Below are 14214 nucleotides of genomic sequence, written 5' to 3'. Positions count from 1 at the left end.
TTCTGAGTGGCCTGGCCTAATGCTCCACAGTATAAGCAAGAATAAATTGTCGGTATTCGCCCACGAACGACAGGTAGAGCAAATATTTGGCTTCGCTTTCGCTCAAAATCAGCCTAATGAAAAGTCAAGGCAAGTCCTGTATTTTGAACGAGAGGCGCTGTCTAGAGTAATTAAGAAAATTAAATTAAGACGCCGAGTCAGTGGTCTCTGCTCTAAATCGAGACTGTACCCCCCCCCCCTTTTTTTTTCACGATTAATTTTCCGCATATTCTGACTTGTTTTTTTTTTCTTCTCCACGTGAAATGTGGGTGAATGTAAACGAAAGTTTCAAAGCAATCACTGAATGTGTAAAGTTTTCATTTTTTAACTTTTACACGTAATGTTGTTGCTGCTGTTTTCTATTAAAAATTACAAAAATAAAGGGAAGATTAAGGGCTTGTTCTTTTTTCTTTGTTAGGCAAACTTTAAATGAAAACTAACTGACAATAATGCCAAGGAATGTATAGAGGTGGTTATTAAAAGTAATTGCCATATAAATATGAACAAATGAAAGCTAACAAAAAATAAAGTTGTCGCTGCCAGAGAATGAACTTGGAACCCTAAGATTACGCGTCCGGTACTTTACCAACTAAGCTTACAGTGACGGTTATGCCCCGTCCAATTCATATATCTAGGCATTTAAACCTGGGAGTGTTAGCGCTGTTAGCAGCATTTAGGGCGAGCGTGGAACGAACTGGACGCTACCATTCTGGTTGACTTTCAAATTCTTTTCTCTCTCTCTCTCCTTTTTCTGCCCGCAGCCGTCACATAATTCACGGACGTGTTATTCGAAGGTGACAGGTTCGACCCCTGGCGGCGGCAAGCTATCTTTTCGTCCACCTTGCTTTCGTCGCAGTCATGTCGTAATCACAACAAATACCATCCACCTACATTCTTTGGCCTTACAGTCTGTTAGTTCTCATTGTTCTTGTTTATTAAGCAAATTCGTTAATCACCGTCACTCGTAGGATAGAAAGAGACAGCAGAAACCCGCGTTCTTGCTCTTGGTGTTAAGGCACACAGAATCATTGGTGATTTTTTTCCAGTCTGAGACACTGCCTACAATAAACAGAGGAAATATATTCAGCGAAATTCTTGTAAACGGCGGTCTATGACCAATCAGTAACATTGACATGACCGTTACGCTGCAAGCACAGATACCCAGCATAGTAGTCACGCGAGCTGTGATTTGCGCTGACGAAGGTGACAAGTTCATTACTTGCCGCTATCAATAATGAACGGAGGCCCGCAAGCATGCCCGTAGGCCTGCGTGCATCGACATCACTCCCAGAATGCTTCTGCTGCGGTTTCGATAAGCGACGACTCTAAACAAACAAACAAGCAAACAACCAGACAGACAGACCAGAGAGGTCAACTAGAGACACGCAAACGAGTCTCCTCTATTATATTTCAGCCCATTTTCGACCCTCGGCTGAGGCCTTTGTATACCTTTGCCTCCCCGTTGGTCTAATACTTAATACCACGACAAACAGCTATAACGTCAAAAGCCAATTATTCCTCGAATGTCCATTTTTTTATTTTACATATGATATGACAAATTCTTATGCATGCCTAATACGTAAATCTCGAATCTAGCGTACTCGTTAAAACAAGTAATGTAAAGGAAAGAAAGAGAGCAACAAGAAAAAAGACAACAATTAAATCAATCTATGCTACCTGAGCACTTTTAGATGGCGTAATCAACTTAGATAATCTAGAAAACGCGTCACAAACGCCACATCACGCTCAAGCACATGCATGAGTACGTTCAAGAATTTCCTCTCCATCTCTCTACATCACTTCATTCCGGATAATAAGCGCAAGCGCGACGAAGCAACGGAAGTTTAAGGAGCTCGCATAAGCGATTCTCGGCGGCTGAATCCGAAGAACAGTCCGTTTCGATCGGCTGTATCAAAGCCCGTCATTCGTTTTAATTAGGCTTAATTTAAAGAGAACAAGACGGCGAAGAAAAAAAGGGAAGTCACCGAGGAAGATTTAGGGCCCACAAGTGCATCTGGCGAGGGGAAAATCGGATTAAGTCGGGACACGGTCTCGTTTCATTAGCGAAGTAGGTTTTAATTAAGGGAAGAAGGCAAACACCGCGTCCGGCGGTTCGTATTAGCATAGCTGCTCTTGTACACGCGAGCGTTCAATCAGTGCAGGAGTTTTCACATCCTAATTAGGCACTCCTCGGCGTAAGACCGCGCAAGTAACGCACCTTTGGACTTCGCTACGTAAGCGTTTCTGTTTTTCATTCGCTTCAGAAAAACTCTTAGACAACGCAGGGCTTAAGAGATTTGTTTTTATTTTAATATATGTATATGTTAAGCTGCCACGTATATTCTTGGTATTATTCGCTGAGAAATCCTCCATGTAAGGTTGTGCGATGATTTCGTAATTATATTAGCATTTTTGATTGATTGATTGATTGATTGATTGATTGATTGATTGATTGATTGATTGATTGATTGATTGACATATATTACACTTTTGTAAAGAGATACCACCCCAGTGAACAGGAGACAAATATCCAAGTTGGATATAACTCGCCAAGATCTCTTTGAATAACTTTTGTTTTAAGATATCTTACTTTTTTTTATACATATACTCCTCTTCGAGGCTTGTACACCCTCTATCGGAGCAGACTCTCTTCACTTGGTGTAGTCTCGCACCTAATAAAGTCCGTTTCAATCTTGACAGCTTATAGGATGGGGGGGGGGGGGAGGGGGTGAGACACTGAAAAAAGCAGTCATGCTGTGCGCTCGGCTGTCTGTAATATATAACATTATCGCAGAAACGAAAAAACCACTTACGAGCTGAAACAGCAACGGAGAAAGAACACTGCCGGGTTATATATAAGAAACGGCAGGTTTCAACAGCATCATAGCTTTCTTTTGCCGATTATTTAATACAAGTACGGAAGGAACTAAGCGCTTGTGACAACAGAACCCGGGCCTACTTTTTTTTCTGATTTATTTTTAATCATCTCCTCTGCGTTAATTTTTCTTTCCACCTTTTCAAATTCTTCTAACACCCCTCTTATTTTCCCCTAGGGGGCGTTCTCGAACATCGGCGGAAGAGAACGGCAGGGGGTTTCCTTTTTAGCGCCCTGTTACCGGCGTAAACACCGTGCAGGGGGCAATCTGAAAACGCTGAAGCGGAAGGGCTTCTGGGCTCTTCCAAAAAGAGGAGTGCTGCCAGAAAGGGTTCATCCGGGCGAGCAAACGGGACGACGAGACTCAACACACCGAGGAAGACCCCTTCACCCTTCGCTATCATCCTCCCCATTCCCTTTCCATGCTTTGTGTCACCCCCTCCTCCCAGACACACTAGACCCCTTTATATTAATTCGCTTTTCGTTATCGCCGCAGCTGAAAAGTGTGAGCGCCAGACAGGCACTGTTGGCGCCTCCTCTAAGCGCCGTTAGACAGTAATAAAAATCGGTCGTCGGCCGACCATAATGCGATAGAAAACAGAGTTTGCTTTCTCTCGCACGCGTGAGGTGTTGGCGTCGATGTGAGAACGGTAGATTGCCCCGGGGCCAAAGATGGCGTAATCACACAAAACCGCCACCGAACGGATTGGAGAAACAAGAGGAGGACACTGATGAAAAGGAAAATCAAATAAATAAATTTTAGCAAAAGGAGGTGCGACTCGAGGACCGAGCGAGAGATTTTCGCTGGTTTGATCTGCACCGAGGCATTTACGGGGAAAAGCGGGGGGGAGTTAACAAACCCTGCTGGTTCTTTCTTCCTGATATTTTGACATGGAACTTTTCGGTTTGGCTAAAAGGAGGAGAGAAAAACAAGCGAATATGGCTTCGAGTAAAGAGAGGATGAGGACTGCACGGTCCCTTTCGAATATTTCTTCCTGACAGTTAGATTAAAATCGGCCTGTTTATCTAAGCATGGTCACGTTTAGTTTTCGGGATGTCTACAGAGAATGAATGTGCGTTATACCAAAGCATACGACCACCTGGCGAAATCAATAGACCACCGCACCCCTATGATTTTTCGAGAGGCGTTATTTAGAGATTGCAGAACTGGCTATCGTAATCTTGTTTCGAAGCAGCGATAAAGCCATGTAGCAGTTGCATGATTTTCTGTTCACATCGTAACTTAAAATTAAAAAGAGCAACAAACAAGTATAAAATACCTGGTATCACCTTAGTGATATTCCGTCAGCACCATTCTGGATATAAAGCAAATTGCTTACGCTATTCAACGCATTGGTTCAAACTCTGGGAACGTTGCTGAGTCTCACCTTCTGCGCATGCGCAATGGGGTTTTCATAATTTTAGTTTAACTTACATTTCATTCGACGTCCTTTGACGCAGCTCTATCCCCCGTATTCTAGAACGCCCCTTCACTGAACGCTCCACCTTCACTCGAGAAAGCCGATCGGAGCGCCATCTCTAGGCAGGGCAAGTCACTGCATATCAGTGATAATTTGCTGCTATTCTTAAGTAGTGCAGCGTCATTTTCAGCCGAGCAGCGGCGCAGTGCTCAACTCTGTCGAGTGAAGGGTCAAAGTGGAGTCGAGGAGCGTTTGTGAATATGGTGGTATGTCTTGCAAGAATAAGTGCACTGTTCTTGCCTGACGAAAAAAAAATACTCAAGAACGTTCGTGACGACATAAAGGCACAGACTGATTGGTGGAAAGGCCAGGATCTGTTAGTACACTGTGCCCGTCGACTTGTTCGATAAAGAGATAGCCCTGCTGAAAACAGCGAGACGGCTTTTCAGTCACGCTATTACAAACCTTCGAACAAACCATTAAAGGTGGTAAATTATGGTGTCTACGTCTCCCTTTTGTCTTATCCTGCTAGGGCATCTAAAATGTTAAAAAAAGTGCATATGCCTACACAACCAACCCGCGCCTATGAATTCGTTGCGGAAAAATTCTTAGCCAACAACAAAGACCAGTGCACATGGCTTTCTCATGAAACTCATTCTCTCGGCACTGTTGTTTGCAGGTTTACGTGAAATAATGAAATTTATTTCACTATTGATTCAATGAGAAATGACTTCTCATGTTGGATCTGCAAACACTAAAAAACTTACTCGCTCGTGCTTTAAAATTTATTACGATAGCAATTATATAAACACTCTCGGCTAGATTTTTCTCCTGCGTCAGTGCCCCAGTCATTCACTGCATATGTATACATATTTACATATATGAAACGTAAGAAAAAATATTATCCAGAAAAAGACTTCTGCATGCAGTATCGAACGTCCGACATCTTTCTTATGAGTATGAGGCGTTATCCACTGAGCCACGAAGGAGCACCTCCTTCAACGTTGCAACGGTAAACTATTTATATCTGTATACAACTCATCTCTCGCGATGGGCATCTCGGGGGAACTATTGAGTTTTCAGCATTACCAGCGAGATGGCGCAATCAGCGTGCGTCGCCAGATCGTCACGACGCGGCGGCGCGCGCCTTCATCTCCCAAGCATACTTTGCCCTGCGAAGAGGGGGGAGTGGATGCTCACGCATGCGCGCGCTTATCTCGCGGGGGAGATAATCGTACGCCTTCGGCTTTCATCGGAATGATTCTGTTGTGGTTACCCCGCGCACAAAGTTCACTGCACTCGTTCCACAGTCTCCGTTTGCGGAAAGGGTACGCTTTTCAGACACAGCAAAATCACAACTGAGACGCTTATTCGCGTTCATTCGTACCTGTGAGAACGTTTCGTTCGTCATCTTTGCGTGAAAAATGGGGGGCCCATTTCGATCTGCTTGCCACTCTTCGCGTGACCTACCAATTTGTTGCTATCGCATTGATTGCTTCGCTTTTGCGGCAAAGCTGGGACTCTGTCGACATTTTATTACCTGCCAAAGCTTTAGCAACGCTTGGAAAAAATATGTTTGTTTCTGCATGCAAATTTGCAGTTACGTATTGTCTGAATAAGTTCGACAGTACAGATTTTGAACGTGACAAACAACCATGTATGTATAGGAGTGTGTATAGAATTGACTCTTCAACAAAAATAGTAGGAGTGCTCTGTCGTACTATTAGGTACCACGGTAAGTCCTCTTAGCTTTCACGTATACGCACTTGCACGTGCCGATTATATCAACTGAGCTTGTTTAAGTTAAAAAAAAAGTTAAGCAAACCAACTGTGCGTGAGATACGGGATAAAGCGGTAACGTTCATGAAACGATGGTCTTAGAATTGCAAATTCCGAACGAATGAACGATAAACTATGTATCTGTATACAAATGCTCGACACTTGACTTCTAATTCTGCAGTTTCTGCTAAAAATTTCAATCGACAAGGCGCTTTAGATTCCCAACAATTGTGCCTGCTCCCCAGGAAAGTAGGGAGATTGGAACGTCAAAACGACTGAAGCCAGTGGGTAAAAACGATTTCACTTCATCTATCTTGCTTTTTTTTTTCTAAAGCAACTGGAAATAAAACAAAAACGTGCGCTCTCTACTCACATCACGCTACCACTTCGAGGAAGGCAGCAAATTTTTTTGTTTGTTTTATTGAGAGCAGCGCGAGAATCAGAGGACAACCCACTCGAAGGCCCACCTCATGAAAGTTAAAAAAGAACTATCTTATTTTTATTCACGCTACGACGCATTAATGGGACTCAAAACGGCGGAAAAGTGCCTATTCGTAATTCCTTTACACCCTCCAATTGTGTGCGCTCGCATTTTATGGAGCTCTTCTACCCTGGCTTTGCCCTCCCTTTCGGGCCGAACTTCAGAGAACCCGTTCACCAAACTACATTTTTTATGCATACGAATATAGCAGTGAAGCGCGGTTCTTCAAAGCTAACCTCTTTTTCGTACAAAGAAAAACTGATTTGGCCAAAACAGGGTGACTTGAAGAGGGAAATTCGAAACAATTCAGCCGTGCGGTGGCGTTTCAAAATAAGCGGAAATGAAGAATTAGAGACCCTTTTTTGAGTGCTTCGCTCTTTTACGGAAAGAAAATCGCAGCTCAGTGTTTACTTACAAAGTGCTATCTCAGGCGGTGGGTGCCTATTCAATGTCCTTATTGTATGCTGTTGCTTCTTTTCAGAAAGTAAGAATGGATTCATTTAACTTATTTTCATGACTGATTTTACGAAATCACCTAAAGTTATAACGTTTCATTGTTATTTGCTGCATATTTTTTAATGAAGAAATGGGTACATATTTAACAAATGAAAAAAAAATGCTTCCGAATCTGCATCTCACACCGCAAATGTCGTCGAAGGGCGATAGTCTTGCGTCTGGAGAGAGTGAACAAAACGTTTATTTGATGTTAAGCGCAACAAAATTGGTGAATGGTATTCTGGAGGTGCTGCGTTAGAGTGCCTCGAGCGTGTAGCGGAGGCGAACGAGCGCATCTAGGCACGTTAGACACAAGTGCATTCTGGCAGTTGTCTTCGAAAACGAAGACGTGCAGCCCGCGGAGAAAGATGCGCGCCTGTCTCGGAGGTGATAAGGTGTATAACGCAAAGCGACGGGCAGGTGACACCAGCGTGACTTCATAGCAAAGCGTTGGAAACACTTTTTTGAGCATCGCGTTGCACTGTCAGCGCAGCGCGATTAAACGCTACATTCCCCAGAGTTACTTATGTGTGCCTCTTCTGGTATAAAGGCAGACATATAAAACATCGAAGCGTTGTCGCGCGCCTCTGATATGCGCAGCAATCGCTTTTCAATTGGCAATCACACAACTATGAACGCTAAACCTTGAGCAATATTATTGGGCGCTGTGGATGGGGTAGGCCGTTTTGTGCCGTTTGAGGTATCGTTAGGGCGGTCAAACAGAACAATGGATGGACAGACAGACAGACAGACAGACAGACAGACAGACAGACAGACAGACCAAATTTTTCGGTCGAAGGTCCCCAAAAAAGACTATCGTCTTTAAAAATGAGGTGGGCCGCGGCTGGTGAGATAGCCACAGCGACAGGTAGACTTTGGGTACCAAACATTGAAGTCATGAAGAGCGTGCAAAGATCATTTTATCACAGGTATACGCGCGTATTCCGCACTAATAAAAATTTTACAATGTATATGCTCCGAATATTATATGGAGAAATAAATTGTCGCGCAGGCGCGCCTATGGGAAAGCGCGGGCGAAATCTACCGGTCATGCGAGATGAGCGCCAGCCATTGCACCCATATATATCACACAAAAAACGCGAGAGCTTCACTCAAGAGTAATTTTACACAAAGCGCTGTACGAGTCCATTTGCGTTTATCTTGGTTCAACTGTGCGCCAGGATGGCACACAAAGGAAGAACTGCGTTAAACAAGTGCAGGTATCTAAACAAGTGCGCCATCTATGTCTGACTGTATTGTTTATGTGACGCCGTGCCTCGCAGCTTGATCAAAATCAGTGTTCCTATAAGCATCTGGCTTCGACTAAGAAATTCGTCTTATAGCGCGCTGAAGGCTAGAAAAACAAAGATACCTCAACGCACTTCATAAGTGCTGCGCTTCATGCCGATCGACCGACGATGTCGGCCGAAGCAGCGATCCCGAAATGAACTCTTAGCACACGCACACTGCTACAGTCATCCCCATGCCCTGATATCTTTGAAAGGGTGATTTTCATCTGGCGTACAAATTATACAATGAAAACTGCTTTCTGTGTCGAGTTATATGCTAGCCAAACAGACAGTATACACGAGCAGCATAAAATCATTGCAGATCTTTTTCGTCTGGTCCGGTGAAAAAAATTTCTTACCGTTCATGGTTTTCGTAGCTTGTCATAGTCACAGTCAAGGTACGCAGAAACAAAAAAACCAACTTCTAAAGCACTGACATTGCATGGAGAGATGTTTTTTTTTTTTTTTTTCAACGAAGCGATACATCAATGCACGCGTGCCGCTGCAGCTAACCCGCGTGGTGCGTCGAACCGGAAGCCGTCGTATCCCACAGTCCCCTGCGATTGCCCATATTAGTGGTCACCTATTTCTGGTCAGGTACACGACTATTTCCGAGCAGCGTTCTTGCGCACACAGTTAACCGCAACAAGCAAGGTCCGAACGATCTTAAAGACTCTGCGTTTCACAGGCTAAATAATTTAACAAACATATATCACTGGTATACATTAGTTGCGTTCAGCTGGAATTATCGCACGCAATAATATTTTGATGCACATGGTTGGGGGGGGGGGGGGAGTAAATAGAGGTATATATTGGTGCTACAGTTCGAATCAATGCTTGCGTTGCCTGCCCACACAAGACTCTTTTCAATGGCCGATACAGCGGGTGTCGGAGGCTAGCCTGCAGCCACCGTGGCTATTGAAAACAAGTGCACAAGCCCAAAAGAGCGGACTGATGGGCTAGTTGGTAGTGCATATTTCAGAACAGTAGCGCAAAGAAACACACGGACGGCGACAGACATCATCAAATGTATTCTGATGATGCCCCTTTGAGGTCCTGTATTTCCCAAAAATTTTGAGATCCAACTTGCACGTTTGTCAGACGCGGCTTGCCCGTTGCATGTGTTGCCCGCCGCGGTGGTCTAGTGGCTAAGGTACTCGGCTGCTGACCCGCAGGTCGCGGGATCGAATCCTGGCTGCGGCGGCTGCATCTCCGATAGAGGCGGAAATGTTGTAGGCCCGTGTGCTTAGATTTTTGTCCACGTTAAAGAACCCCAGGTGGTCGAAATTTCCGGAGCCCTTCACTACGGCGTCTCTCATAATCATATGTTGATTTTGGGACGTCAGGCAAGCGGGTTTTCGAAGCGGTGAGGCAGCGAGCGTGAGCGGCTGTTCAGACCAATCGCGTTGCCTTCTGCCCGCTCTGTCGCGGACACCAGCCAATCCGCGGTAAGCGTGCATCATCTTGCGGCACTACGCGATACTGCGCGCGTGCTTCTCGGGCACTGATTGGTTGCGGCCACCTTTTCTGCCAGGAGAAATCGGTTCGGGAGCGATTCCGTAAAGTGGCTGAGAATTTTCCGTTTCTGCGGATAATCCGCGTCCGCTTTCCGGATACGACACTCCTCTTTCAGGATCCGCGCTCGGTGTGAAGGTGCCTCCAGATAGGAACACGGGCGGCTTACTCACGCAAGTGCCGCACTTATGTGTCGTCTGCGCTGCCTCGACGATAACTCTGGTGCGCTCGTCCTTGTGTTGATATAGCGTTATTCTATATTCGAACAGTGATGTGCAGTTACAGGTGGTGTAATGTTGTGCAATAAAAACATCCTCACAGATGCGGACGTTCCTAGCGAGTTCCCACAGTCTTTCATTCTGACACCTTCCGATCTGACCTACAGAACACGTGCCGCAGGAGAGAATTCCTACAGACTACGCTTCACGTGTATTCGACACCCCTTATTCCGGTGGTTAACGTTCCAAATCGCTCAATATTGCTTAAGCGAGCTCGTCAATTTTGCATGTTTTGTTGATTCCCCTCAACACTTGGCCCTCCGCATCAGCGAAAAACCGGTTGGTGAGGGACCACAGTGCAAAGTTTGCAATCGTCTTTATACATGAGTCTAGATGAGTTTGTTTACGCATTGTCTTACACGTACAATCCCGCGCGATATGAACGTTATCACGCGAGCATCGACTTGCCTACGTCCCGGGAGCCAAGCAGCACGTTTCCGAACAGTTAAAATTGAAATGGCGCATTCTTCTCTCCCTCGTTGGCTGTTACATGCTACAACAATCACCCCTACGACGAACTCAACCTCTTTTCTCTTTATTGTTTCAGTTTTTTTTATCCGTTGCGATTAGGTGTATTTTTTGTATGCTCTTATCTCTGCTGGCCATGCCAAAATTTCCTGGGAAATATGTGTTAGACCTTGTGCTTGGCGCTGCTTTGATTAAAGAGCTTCGTCATACGGGAGTTATCGCAGCTAAAGGAACAGCACAAAGAATGAGTGAACTTTATTCGATACAACCCTCTCCTCGAAAGAGTATTCTGGGACGTGGCGCTGTTGTAGATATGTGGGGTTTAACGTCCCAAAACCACCATATGACTATGAGAGACGCCGTAGTGGAGGGCTCCGGAAATTTTGACCACCTGGGGTTTTTTAACGTGCACCCGAATCTGAGCACACGGGCCTATACCGTTTCCGCCTCGTGGCACTGTTGTAGCTTTTGGTCGAAGCTCGAGAGCTATAGCCTTCAAATCGGACTAGGTTGTGCTATGCACGCGAGGCGCTTTACTTCTATGCACACCTCCATATCTTCTCCCAAGTGTACAAACCTCCTCTCCCAAGTGTCCATATCCTCTCCCGAACGGCCGCTTTGCGGGTGCCGGCTCGCGCCACTTTCCAATCAAGAATGCTATGTCACGCTGATAACACGCGCCATCCTCGTGCCGACCCGAAAGACGAGAGAGAAGGTAGTGCGGCGTGGTGGCTCGGTTAAAAGAATGGCGGTACTTTCTTTAAGATATAGAGGGACTTTAATGCACGCTGCCCGTACAGCGGTTATCTTTATGAAAGGCAACACAACCATGGCAAACAACCTTGTATCGCACATGTGACGCGACGCATTGACCGAATGTGCCAACAAAAGGAGAGAGTGGTGGCACTTCTGACGTTGCCTATTCTTTATGATTGTATGTTGTTGAGCAAACGACCGGACATGCGAGTTTCATTTCTGAGCCTGCTGTGTCATGCTTATCTATTATGTAAAATTATTTTCGTGTAGTGATTTATATGTTGGGTTTAACGTCCCAAAACCACCATATGATTATGAGAGACGCCGTAGTAGAGGGCTCCGGAAATTTCGACCACCTGGGGTTCTTTAACGTGCACCTAAATCTGAGCACACGGGCCTACAACATTTCCGCCTCCATCGGAAATGCAGCCGCCGCAGCCGGGATTCGAACCGCGACCTGCGGGTCAGCAGCCGAGTAACTTAGCCACTAGACCACCACGGCGGGGCATTTTCGTGTAGTGTGGAAAGCAATCACATCTCTTGGTCTTGTGTCGACGGCACACGAGATAGCAAAAAGCAAGTCATATCTGCGCAAAAATTTGTTAGGTTCCTCGATTTTCCCGAATGCTGCCGAACCTGTGGTAGCAACTGTCCTTATTGGAAACAATCCTCGTAAGCTGTAACATCCTATCATAGGATGTAAATAAAAAATAAAGCGAAAAAATTCGCACCATATCCACAGAGTGAATGGTGATGAGCGGGACGAAGCGTCTATCCGTCCGTCCACTCTTATCACACTAGAGCACGCATCGGACGGACGGATAGACAGACTCTTCACCCTGCTCATCATCATTCCCTCCGGATATGCTGGGGCTTTCTTATAACAGCACCATCTATACTCTTTATTCGTGAACTATCCAAAGATCACTACTGCCATCTAGTGATATTTCCAAGGACATATACAGACAACGCCATCTAGTGAGTAATTCTTAAAACTAACTAGAAGTTGCTTTTACTACAACATACTAATACAGAGGAGGGAACTATCCCCACTGTACGGAGCTTCACCCCTAAGAGAGAATAAAGGCAAACATATTCGTGACGGAAGTGCAGACCATGGCAGGAACTACAGCATTCCTTCGTTTTATTTTCACATCTCCCATGTGTGGTACATGCATGCAGTATCAGACTATCTGCATGTGCTCGCGCGTTCTCTTTAATGAAGATGACAGCTATACGTTGAGGCTTCAACACGCATGCCCTAAAACTACAAGGACAAAGTAATTGCGCTTGTACTGGTGTCACCACAATATACCATTGGTTCCGCTGCACTGTAAAATACTATGAAGTGAACAAAACAAACAGCGTTCTCGGCTCGGTGTTTCACAGCAATGTTTTGAGCACACATTTCTAGATGTTCTTGAGAGGCGCCCAGCCAGCGCACCTTCGAGAGTGAGGCACGTGCGGGCGGAGAAAGTGGGACGCAGGGAGGAGAGAGTGAAGAGAAAAAGAAGGAATGGCGAAGAACTGATCTACCCTCTCCTACAATCTTTCACACCACGTGCTCTGGTTGGTGGTAGTTGTTAGAAGAGGAGAAAAGGCACCTAATTTCTGCAGCCCGGTCGGGCGCACGGCGCAGTGCCTAAGCTCTGGTTGCTAAGGGCGAAGATAAGCGCACGCGCCCGCAGCTGTTGGTATGGGAGAGGGCGGTGGACGGACCTCGACGGACGTCTGACATAACCGACTAAGAAAACCATTCGCATTTTGAAAAAAAAAATGTTCGGTGGCATGTCATATTCACTGTGTAGTGGGGAATTCGCAAGGCAATAACTAGTGGGACCATCTCCGAGTGCTTCGCACTCAGAGATGGTCCCACTAGTCATTGCGTCAGAGTGCTTTCACGATCAGCCGTGAAATCTGATGATACGGAAATATCAGCCCTTGACCTTCCCCTCTCTGTCATCGGCGTCACAGACATGCCATCCGAACAGCGGAAGGATCCTTGGATTGTCTCGCTCTTGAATATGCTTTCTGACGCATCAACTTCCGGTTACCCACATGCTCTTCGCCACCAAGCAACGCATTTCGCCATACGGGATGGCCTGTTATACCGTCGCAACTATCAAGTGGCTGGTCGTAAATGGCTGCTAGTCATACCTAGCCATATGAGATCTGATACCGTATCTGCGAATATTTTCATGCTGAACCGCAACACGCACACGCTGGTGCGCTACAGACGTATGAGTGGATCCGCCAACGTTACTACTGACGGGGTATGTTATGTACACGTTTGTACGCAAACACATTCGCTCATGTTCTCTGTGTCAGCAGCGCATGACATTTCCTCATTCTCTCGGTCAACTGCAGCCTTTACCATGTCCTGCACGCCCATTTGACCGTGTTTGGATTGACCTATATGGCCCGCTACCGTGCTCTGTTGGTGGTAATCGATGGGTGATTGTGGCTGCCGACCATCGGACAAGGCACGCCGAAACGGCAGCTCTACCTTCGGCTGGTGCTCGCGACGTTGCAACCTTCATTTTGCATCGGTTTGTTCTTCGTCATGATGCACCTCGGGAGCTCCTGAGTGACAGAGGTCGCTTATTTTTGTCCGTAGTTCTGCAGCAGCTCCTACATTCATGCCGTACGGTACGCCGCACATCAACAGCCTACCGTGCACCATCAGACGAACGGCCTAACGGAGCGTTTCAACAGAACCCTGGGAGACATGCTCGCTATGTATATTGATTCCGACCACTCCAATTGGGACGTTGTTCTTCCTTTCATGGCGTACGCCTACAATAAGGCAATTCAATCA

This window comes from Rhipicephalus microplus, chromosome 1 (genome assembly GCF_043290135.1).
Source record: "Rhipicephalus microplus isolate Deutch F79 chromosome 1, USDA_Rmic, whole genome shotgun sequence".
NCBI lineage: Eukaryota > Metazoa > Arthropoda > Arachnida > Ixodida > Ixodidae > Rhipicephalus > Rhipicephalus microplus.
Note: the sequence above shows the minus strand (reverse complement) of the source record.